At 44.3% G+C, this 8791-nt stretch overlaps 1 pseudogene; it reads left to right on the top strand.

Moving 5' to 3' along the window:
• The first annotated feature begins 7776 nt into the window (after positions 1-7776).
• On the top strand, positions 7777-8484 carry LOC110284429 (annotated as a pseudogene).
• Positions 8485-8791: the final 307 nt, after the last annotated feature.

Below are 8791 nucleotides of genomic sequence, written 5' to 3'. Positions count from 1 at the left end.
GTACCTCTATTCATTAGGTACCACTATTCATCACCCATTTGTCTACCTACCTACTTACTTACCTACCTAGTTATGGATCAGTCTATCATTTATCTGTCACCTGTCCACCAGGTAGATATCATCCATCCAAATCTATCTATCTATCTATCTATCTATCTATCTATCTATCTATCATCTATCTATGGATCGATCAAGCTTCTGTCTATTATAATTTGCCTATTTCTCCATATAATTACTTTCATTTCTGAAAGTTGGTATGCATCCCCAGTCCTCATACATTATTTGTGTGTGTGTGATGATATTTTGGAAAAAATTTGTAAAGGCTGTGATGTTTCACAGCCTAACAATAGATATGTAAAGTTATTTTATGTTGTTACCAGCTATAAATGTTACCATTTTTTTTCTCTTTTGGGAATACTAGAAGGTGTACAGTAGCTTATTATTTTAAGTTCTGTCTCTCTACTTACATACATATTTATTGCTCATTTCCATTTTGCTTGCTAGTTTTTATTATATTTTATTATATGTGTGCATGCACATGTGTGCACGCTTGTGCACAGGTACCAAGGCACACAAGTGGAAGCCGGGAGACAACCCATGGGATTCTGACTCTCCCTCTCATGGATTGGACCAGGTCATCAGGCTTTAGTGGCAAATGCCCTTTCCTGATGAGCCTCTTTGCCAGACCTGTTTGTTTTTTGAGCCAGTGTCTTATGTATCTAAGATTGGCCTCAAATTCACCATGTAGCTGAAGATGGTCTAAACCTCCTTATCCTCCTGTCTGCACCTCCTGGGTGCCATCATTATAGGCTTGTGCCATCGTGCCTTGTTTCATGTGATGCTGTGTATTGAACCCAGGACTTTGCTAGGCAAATGCTCTAGAATTGAACTAAAGCTCTGGGCTCTGTTTTTGTCTCTTGAGATAGAGTCTTACTGTGTAGCTCAGGCTGACCTGGAATTCTCTATGTAGCCGAGGCTGGCCTCTACTGAGACTCCTGAGTGCTAAGATCATAGCAAGAGCTGTCAGTCCTATGCTTTTGGCTATTTTTATGTTCTCTTCTGAAAACAATTCAGTCTTTTGTCCACTGTCCCCTTGGGCCATTCATGGTTTTCCATTTACTTGCCAGAACATGTTTGGACCAAGGTAGTAAATCTTTGCCATATAAAGTTGAAATATCTTCTCCTATAACCCATTTATCTTTTGGCCTTGTTGGTACTGTCCTTCGTTATACAGAAGTTTACATTTTTATATAATCAAATCCCTGCATTTTTTTCCTTTACAGTTATTAATAGCCACTGGTGTTTGTATACCCCAGTGGTTTCCACGCTGTCCTAAGCTTAGGGTTTATGAATGGGGGAGATGTGTGGTGTGGCAATTGAGGTATGACTCATACTAGTTCTTCTCTGGTTGTTGACATTGTATTTATGTTCCCTCCAAAGCCATAGTGGAGGAGGGCCTAGCTCTGGAGCTAGTGTGACTGAGCCGGTCACTAAGGTCCGTGGGCCTTGGGTTCATCCACAAGATGGGAATTTAGGAGCATGACTGCCCCAGGATTGTGGTTGGGCTTCAGTGTGTACATCCATCTCTGGTTGGCACTTGCCTTGTGTCAAATGCCGAGTGAGGCAATGTGTGTACATGTATTTCCACGTGGTCCTTACAGTCCTTGTCTTCCTGAGAAGCCAGTATGATTGTCTCTGCTTTAGGGAGAAGACTTGGGCCAGATGACTTAGATGGGTGGCCTAAAAGCATGGCAGGGAGGACATTAAGCATGGTGTGTGGGATAGAGAGAGCGTTGTAGGAGGCATAGCAAGTGAAGAAGTTGAGATTTACAACCTGTTCTCTGTGTTACTTCGAGATCACCATCATCATCACCACCATCTCTCTCTCTCTCTCTCTCTCTCTCTCTCTCTCTCTCTGTGTGTGTGTGTGTGTACGTATATGGTATATGTGTGGAAATGGGTGAGGTGACACCTGTGCCGAGATCAGGGGACAACTCTGTGTAGGGGTCAGTTCCCTCCTTCTACCTTTATGTAGGCTCCTAGGATGGGGGTTGCACCTTCACCCCCTGAACCATCTCACTGGCTCTAAGTTCAAACTCTTGGTGGCTGCTTCATCCCCCCGTCTTTGCCGTGATACTTACTGGACACCTACTACTGTGCCTGCCCCACACAGGTGAGCACGGCAGTTCCAGTCTGACGCTGTCCATTGGGCAACAGAGTGATCAACATCCAGCTCCTGGTTGTGGTTGAATGAGATGAGCCTGGGGCTTCAGAGGACATTGATACTGATAGCTGGGGTCAGCAGATTGCCTTTCCGACGCAGCTTCATGGACGTTAAACATAAAACATGAGCAGAGCCGACCACGTGGAAACTGGCATGTCCAGTTGCTGGGGTTTAGAGCAGAGAAAGAACTTGCCTGTCTCCAAGACTAGAAGAGGCAATATAAGGACTTGAATATGAAGTGCCCTAAAGGCTTGGTATTGAAGGCTTGGCCCCAGCTGCTGACACAGCTACTGGGAGACAACTGGACAATGAGGGCTCTGATCTCTTCCATGGATTAATTTACTTCATAGGCAAATAGGTTATCTGGAGGTGAGGCCCAATTAAAGAAAGCAGAGCGCTGGGGCTGTGTCTTTCAAGAGTGCTTCCTATCCTGGACTCTCCTCACTCTCTGCTTCTGGGTCACCATGAAGCTTTGTCCTGTGATACCCTTACCCATGCCATGATGCTCACCACAGACCCCAAGGCAACTGAGTCAGATTGCCTCTCAAGAACATCTGCCTCAGCTGGAGAGATGGCTCACTGGGTAAGAACACTGACTGTTCTTCTGAAGGCCCTGAGTTCAATTCCCAGCAACCACATGGTGGCTCACAACCACCTGATGCCCTCTTCTGGGGTGTCTGAACACAGCTACAGTGTACTTACATATAATAAAAAATAAATCTTAAAAAAAAAAAAAAAAGAACATCTGCCTCTCACCAAGGGTCAAAATAACCCTTTCTTCCTTTAAATTATTCCTCTTGGGAATTTTGGCACAGCAACAGAATAGCAGATGCACAGAGCCTGTAAGGCAAGAGACCGGAGTGTGAGCAGGCATGATTGAAGATTGGAGTGGTGGATAGGGATTGGTGCAACAGGCCAAGAAGATTTGAAACAGTCTTGGATCTGGGACAGGCCACGGTGATACCAACGACACTGGCTCTACTAGAAGCCCTGTTCTTGCTTCTCTCTCAAGAGCATAATGATACCTTTCCCTGCTGTATTCCCCCAGGAAGGCCCTGGGGCAGGAGTTTTTAGCAGGGGACACTAAGCCAGGCTGGGAAGAAGAGTCTTTGCCGTCTCTGCTGCTTTCAGCTATTGGTGGGCTATGTGTTTAACCATGTGAGACTCTCTTTCTGTGCATTGGCTGATCTCATTCTCCCTTAAGTCTAGCTGTAAGCAGGATTGGCTTTTTCCCATTTGTGACACTTCTTCATCCCTGGTGCGCACCTTCTTAGCCTCAGCTTTCAGAAAGGTTCCATAGACCAGGGTGAGCCACCAGCACTGGCCTCAAATGGCCCTTACCCTTGTTGTCACCTATTCTTTGGCAATAGGCTGTAAGTGCAGGGCAGAGGGGACTATGTGTGCCTTCGCTCTCATTGTTACCCCAGCGCTGGGCATATGGAGGGTTGATCAATTCGTCCCCTGAGCTCACAGCTCTGTTCCCTGGTGTCACGTCAGATGTGTCCTCTGAGCCACGTTCCTTCTCCATCTGGCCTAAACCCATGAATCCCAGCCAGTGACTGTGAAGCTGTGTCTAGCTTTGTTCATAGCATACACCCAGCAAGACCAGAGTCCACTGGGCGTTTAGGGACACGCCTCATGTTTACAGAATCCCTTGAAAATACTCATGACCACAGCTAACCCCACACCTACTTTTCAACTGAATTTTGGGCACAGTTACAGGCAAGTCAGATACTAAACCTGTACCCTTCTCTCAAAGGGCCAACAAGGGTCACGCACAACAGCAACTCAGTTTAAAATGATGTTACTGCATGAATGCCTGAGGGGACAGTCACAGGGCATGGAGGCCACCTGAAGCCTTTCAATGTGAATGTCTTCTGCCGAACAATCCCCAACTAGGAAGCTACTCTAATAAAACAATGGCTATGAGCAAAGATGGAATCAGGAAGATATCTAGTAGCACCGCACAGCACAGTTGAGATTTCCAACAACAGGAAATCCAGATAGTGTCTTTCTCCTCATAGAAAATGAAGGTATGCTGTTATAGACATGGGCTTGGGTCCACAGCATGCTGTGTGTCTGTATGAATTCTTAGCAGCAAGTGACAAGTATTATTTTCCATGAGGGAGGGTTCATTGGCTCTTAGAATCCAAAAGCAAGTTGGAGAACCAAGGTGAAGGAGCCTAGTGTAACCAGACTATAGACCTCTTAATTCCAGGACTCTCTAGGATGCCTTCTCCATCAGCTATATTTGTCTTTCTGTGCATGTCAGCCTTCTTTTCTATGGCAGACCACAATGTCCAGCAAGGCTTGGAGACACGGTATAGTATCTACCAGTAGCTGTCTGTAATACAAACTCCATGAACCCTAAGAAATACACTGGCCACCTCGGGTCGAATACCCAACTCTGAACTATGAGTAGCATAGTCAAGAGCTGTGATTGGCCCAGTTTGAGTTAAGACTCTCCCCTGTACCAATCAACCAAGACCAGGAGGTGGGGCCTCTTTGACCTAATATGGGAGATCCTAAATTAACCAAGAAGAGAAAGGATAGCTCCTAGGAAGATGAATGGGTCGAGAACCCCATGTCTCTTCTTTTTAAAGGGCTCTGAGAGCCCCCTTTCTGTAAAGAGCAGAGCACAGAGGGAGGTGCTTAATGGAAGCGTCTGAAATGATGTCCTAAAATATTGAAAGTGTTTTCCTGAGTGTGAGATGCTCAGTGGGTGAATGCTTTGTTGTGTGAGACTGGTGACCTGAGTCCAATCCTTGGAATCCACAGTAGAGGGAGAGAACTGACTCTCGAAGGCTGTCCCCTGACCTCTACCAATGTTCCCCCAATGATAAATAAAATAAGAGACTGTGACTATGTTGTCTTCTCTACAATGAACATCAATTATTTGTGAGACTAAATACTTGGAATGTTCTATGTGTCTATCCTGGAAACAACCCCCCTACCCCCAGACAGTGACCTGCAGATGGGGTTCTGTATGGACCTGTCTTCAGGCATCCAGCCAGCCATCTAACCAAGAAGTGGATGTTCACAGTTACACTTACTATGCACTGGAGAGACAGTAAGCAACAAAGCCAGCCTCCTCCCTTTAGAGACTCATGATGTGGTGGGTAGAGTCGAGTATACAGGCAGCCATGTTCTAAGAAACTCAAAGCAGAATGTGAGCCCTTAACGAGGAGAATACAGACCAAAGGATCACATACTCCATTTAAGGGGATCTAGTAAGATAGTGTTGGGATGCTGAATTTTAAATTGGGCCAAGAACCTTGAATGTGTACATTACCCAGTAGGAGAGACAGTGCTTGCAAAGGGGAGAATGGCTCACTCACCAGGAGGCCCTGGAATTGGCAGGTGGTTGATATGCAGCAACCCATGGTAGAACATGTGACAAATTCCACTCACTGATATTTAGTGAGCCTCTACTATGGTGTCAGACTAAGGGCTTGCTTAGGATAAGAAAGCATTTGGGATTTGAGTCCAGAGGGCCTTGAATTCTGTTCTATCTGTTTCCCAATAAAGTTGAGATTAAAATGTGGTTTTATTGCTGGGTGTGGTGGTACATGCCTGTAATTTCAGCACTTGGGGGATGGAGCAGAGGCTCAAGGTCCTCAACTACATAGTGAGTTTGAGCCCAGCCTGCATGAAGCCCATCTCAAAATCCATAATAATAAAAATTTAAAACCTAAAACAAAATGAAACAAAACACAACTAAAACGTGAGTCTCTTTTAGAAGAGGCCACTGTCTTCATCATGTACTGCTCCTGGGTGCCTACAGCTCACACATCTGTGTACATAAAGAGGAATCAGGACATTGTCTCAACACCTTGCTTCCTGGGTTCACAATTGTGATTGAATGCACACTGTCTCCTATAGGCTTCTGAGGTTGGTCCTCAGCTGTGGTAGTGATTTGGAAGGCTGTATAAACTTTCTAACTAGAGGAGGTAGATCACTAGAGGTGATGTTGAGAGGTTGTCTTTTTTTAGCCTCTCTCTCTGTCTCTGTCTCTGTCTGTCTCTCTGCCTGTCTGTCTCTGTCTCTCTCACTATGTGTGTGTGTTCCACATGTGTGCACATACCTTCAGAGACCATAAGAGTACATCAGATCTCTTGCTCCCCAGACTTGGAGTTACAGGTGGTTTTGAGTTGCCTGATGTGGGTGCTAGGGATTAAACTCAGGTCCTCTGTAAAAGTAGCAAATTCTCTTATCTGCCAAGTCATCTCTCCAGAGTTTGGGCTTTGAGGCTTTATAGCCTGATCCCACTTCCTGTGTGCTCTCTGCTTTCTGACTGCAAACATAGTATGACCAGCCAGATCCTCCTGCTGCCATGCCTTCTCCACTATGATGGTCTGTATCTCTTCATAAATTGTGTGTCAGAATAAACCGTTTGTGTTGGTTTCATGGTAGTTTGAATGGGAAGTGGTCACCAAAGGCTTGGTATTTGGACCCAGTTGGTGTCAGCATTTGGGAAGGTTATAGAATCTTCTAGAAAGCATAGGCATGCTGGAGAAGGTGTATCAGTGGGAGTGGGTTTTAAGGCTGTATAGTCTTGACCTACTTCTAATTCAGTCTCTCTGCTTCCTGTGTTTGCAGCTGAGATGTGATCTCTCAGCTTCCTGCTCTTGCCAGCATGCCTGCAGCTTGCTGCCGTGCCTCGCCGCCATGTTAGACTGTGCTCCCTCTGGAATCTTAAGCCAATGTAACCCTTCTAAAGATGCTCTTGGTCATGGCAGTTTATCATAGCAACAAAAAGCAACCAATACAATTCCATTTTCTGTTGCTGTGAAAAATACCCCAACAAAAACAATTTATGAAAGAAAGTCTGTCATAGTGGGCAAGTCACAGCAGCAGTAACTTGAAGCAACAAGTCAGGTCTATACCTATAAGAATAGAGTAAATGAATGTGTGCTTATATTTGCTTTCATCTTTTTTTATACAATCCATGACCCAAACTCAGGGACTAATGGTCTTGACTAGTTGTTAACTGGTCCATCCCATATCAATTAACATAATCAAGAACATTTTTTCATAGCTATCTCACAGATTCACAGACCGGCCTGGTCTAGAAAATTGTTGAAACTCCCTCATGGTGATTATAGATTGTGTCAAGTTGATGAATGAAACCCTATCATGTCCCTCCTGTGCATTGTTTATTAGCAGCTATTTGGTCACAAGAAGAATAGTACCAGTAATATAGAAAACTAGTACCAAGAGTGGGGTGTTGTTGTAATAAATCTGACTATATGGTACTTGGCCCTTGGAACTGCTTTGCCAGAGGAATAGGGAAGAATTTGGAGCTGCAGGCTAGAAAAACTATGGAAAGGTTTACTAGGTCATTCTGATGGATGTTTGGAAGACCAGAATGTGGAGAGAAATATGGACACTGAAGGCCTGACTCAGGAGATTTCAGAGAATAACAAAGTTTATAACAAGAATTAAGATAGAGCTAGTCCAGCTGTATGCTGGCAAAGAATATAGCCACACTGTACCTGTCTCCTGAGAATTGGCTTTTCCTGTCCTGGCATCCAGTGTGAACAGAAGAGACCATGCTCTGATGCAAGGTTACAACTGTGAGCTACCACAGCCCCCTTGGGTTTCAGATGCAAAGATGAAACAGAACTTAGAAACTTTATTGTGTGTCTTGAAAACAAGAAAAATCAGACACTAAAGGTGGAAGACAGAGGTAACTTGAAAAGCATCCATAGCAGTGACTGGCTAAGTACTTTGAAAAGTATCTAAGACATTTGTTATCCTTCAAGATTCAGGATTGGCAAGAAGAAACTGACTGGATGCTTAGTTTAGCTATGAGACTTGAATATGGAGATAATGCTGAAAGAAACAAGGACCTAGTACCTGATAACACAGAAAACACTGACAACTACAAGCACAGTCACTGATCAATTCGACCATATATAATCCTGAATTTAAGGCTGCTGTAATGGCTCTGGCTAACCTCCTTCAGATTCACTGGTTACCCAGTGATCCTTAAGCCAATTTGCATTTTGGTTGAGGAAACACCTAACACAAGATGCTGTTGCTAAAGCAAATCCAACAAAAGAGGGCTTCCCTGTCACTGTAGACAAACACGTTCTTGGTTTTAGTGCAGGAGCTGCAGTTCTTGATGAAGCTGCTCAGAATCTGCAGTTGCCACATGTAGAGAGGTACAGACAAAACTTGATGGATCCATAGGACCCCTTCAGACAATTGCTGCTGAGCCAAAGACAGACCGCAGACTGGGGAATCATGGAAGATAAGCACTTGGGGATTTTTCACCTGCTTAGGATGATGGGAACGGTGTTTGGAAATCCCATGTTAGGTTTTCAAAGGAGGAATCCCAGAAATTTGACTATGTTCTAGAGATTTATCAACACTGCTTTTTTTTTTTTTCTTAAATAAGTTTGAAAGTGTAGGGTAATGAGAATGAGGACTAATTTGTTTGGTGAAGGAAATTTCAAGATTTGATAGCATTGAAGTTGTGTCATTCTTACCGTTCACTGATCTTTTACACACACACACACACTCAGGACCAGCAAATGGGCCAGAAAGTTATTTTTAAAAATG

This window comes from Mus caroli, chromosome 18, assembly GCF_900094665.2.
Source record: "Mus caroli chromosome 18, CAROLI_EIJ_v1.1, whole genome shotgun sequence".
Classification (NCBI taxonomy): Eukaryota; Metazoa; Chordata; class Mammalia; order Rodentia; family Muridae; genus Mus; species Mus caroli.
The sequence above is the reverse complement of the archived record's forward strand: the minus strand, read 5'-3'. Positions and strand labels throughout refer to the sequence as shown.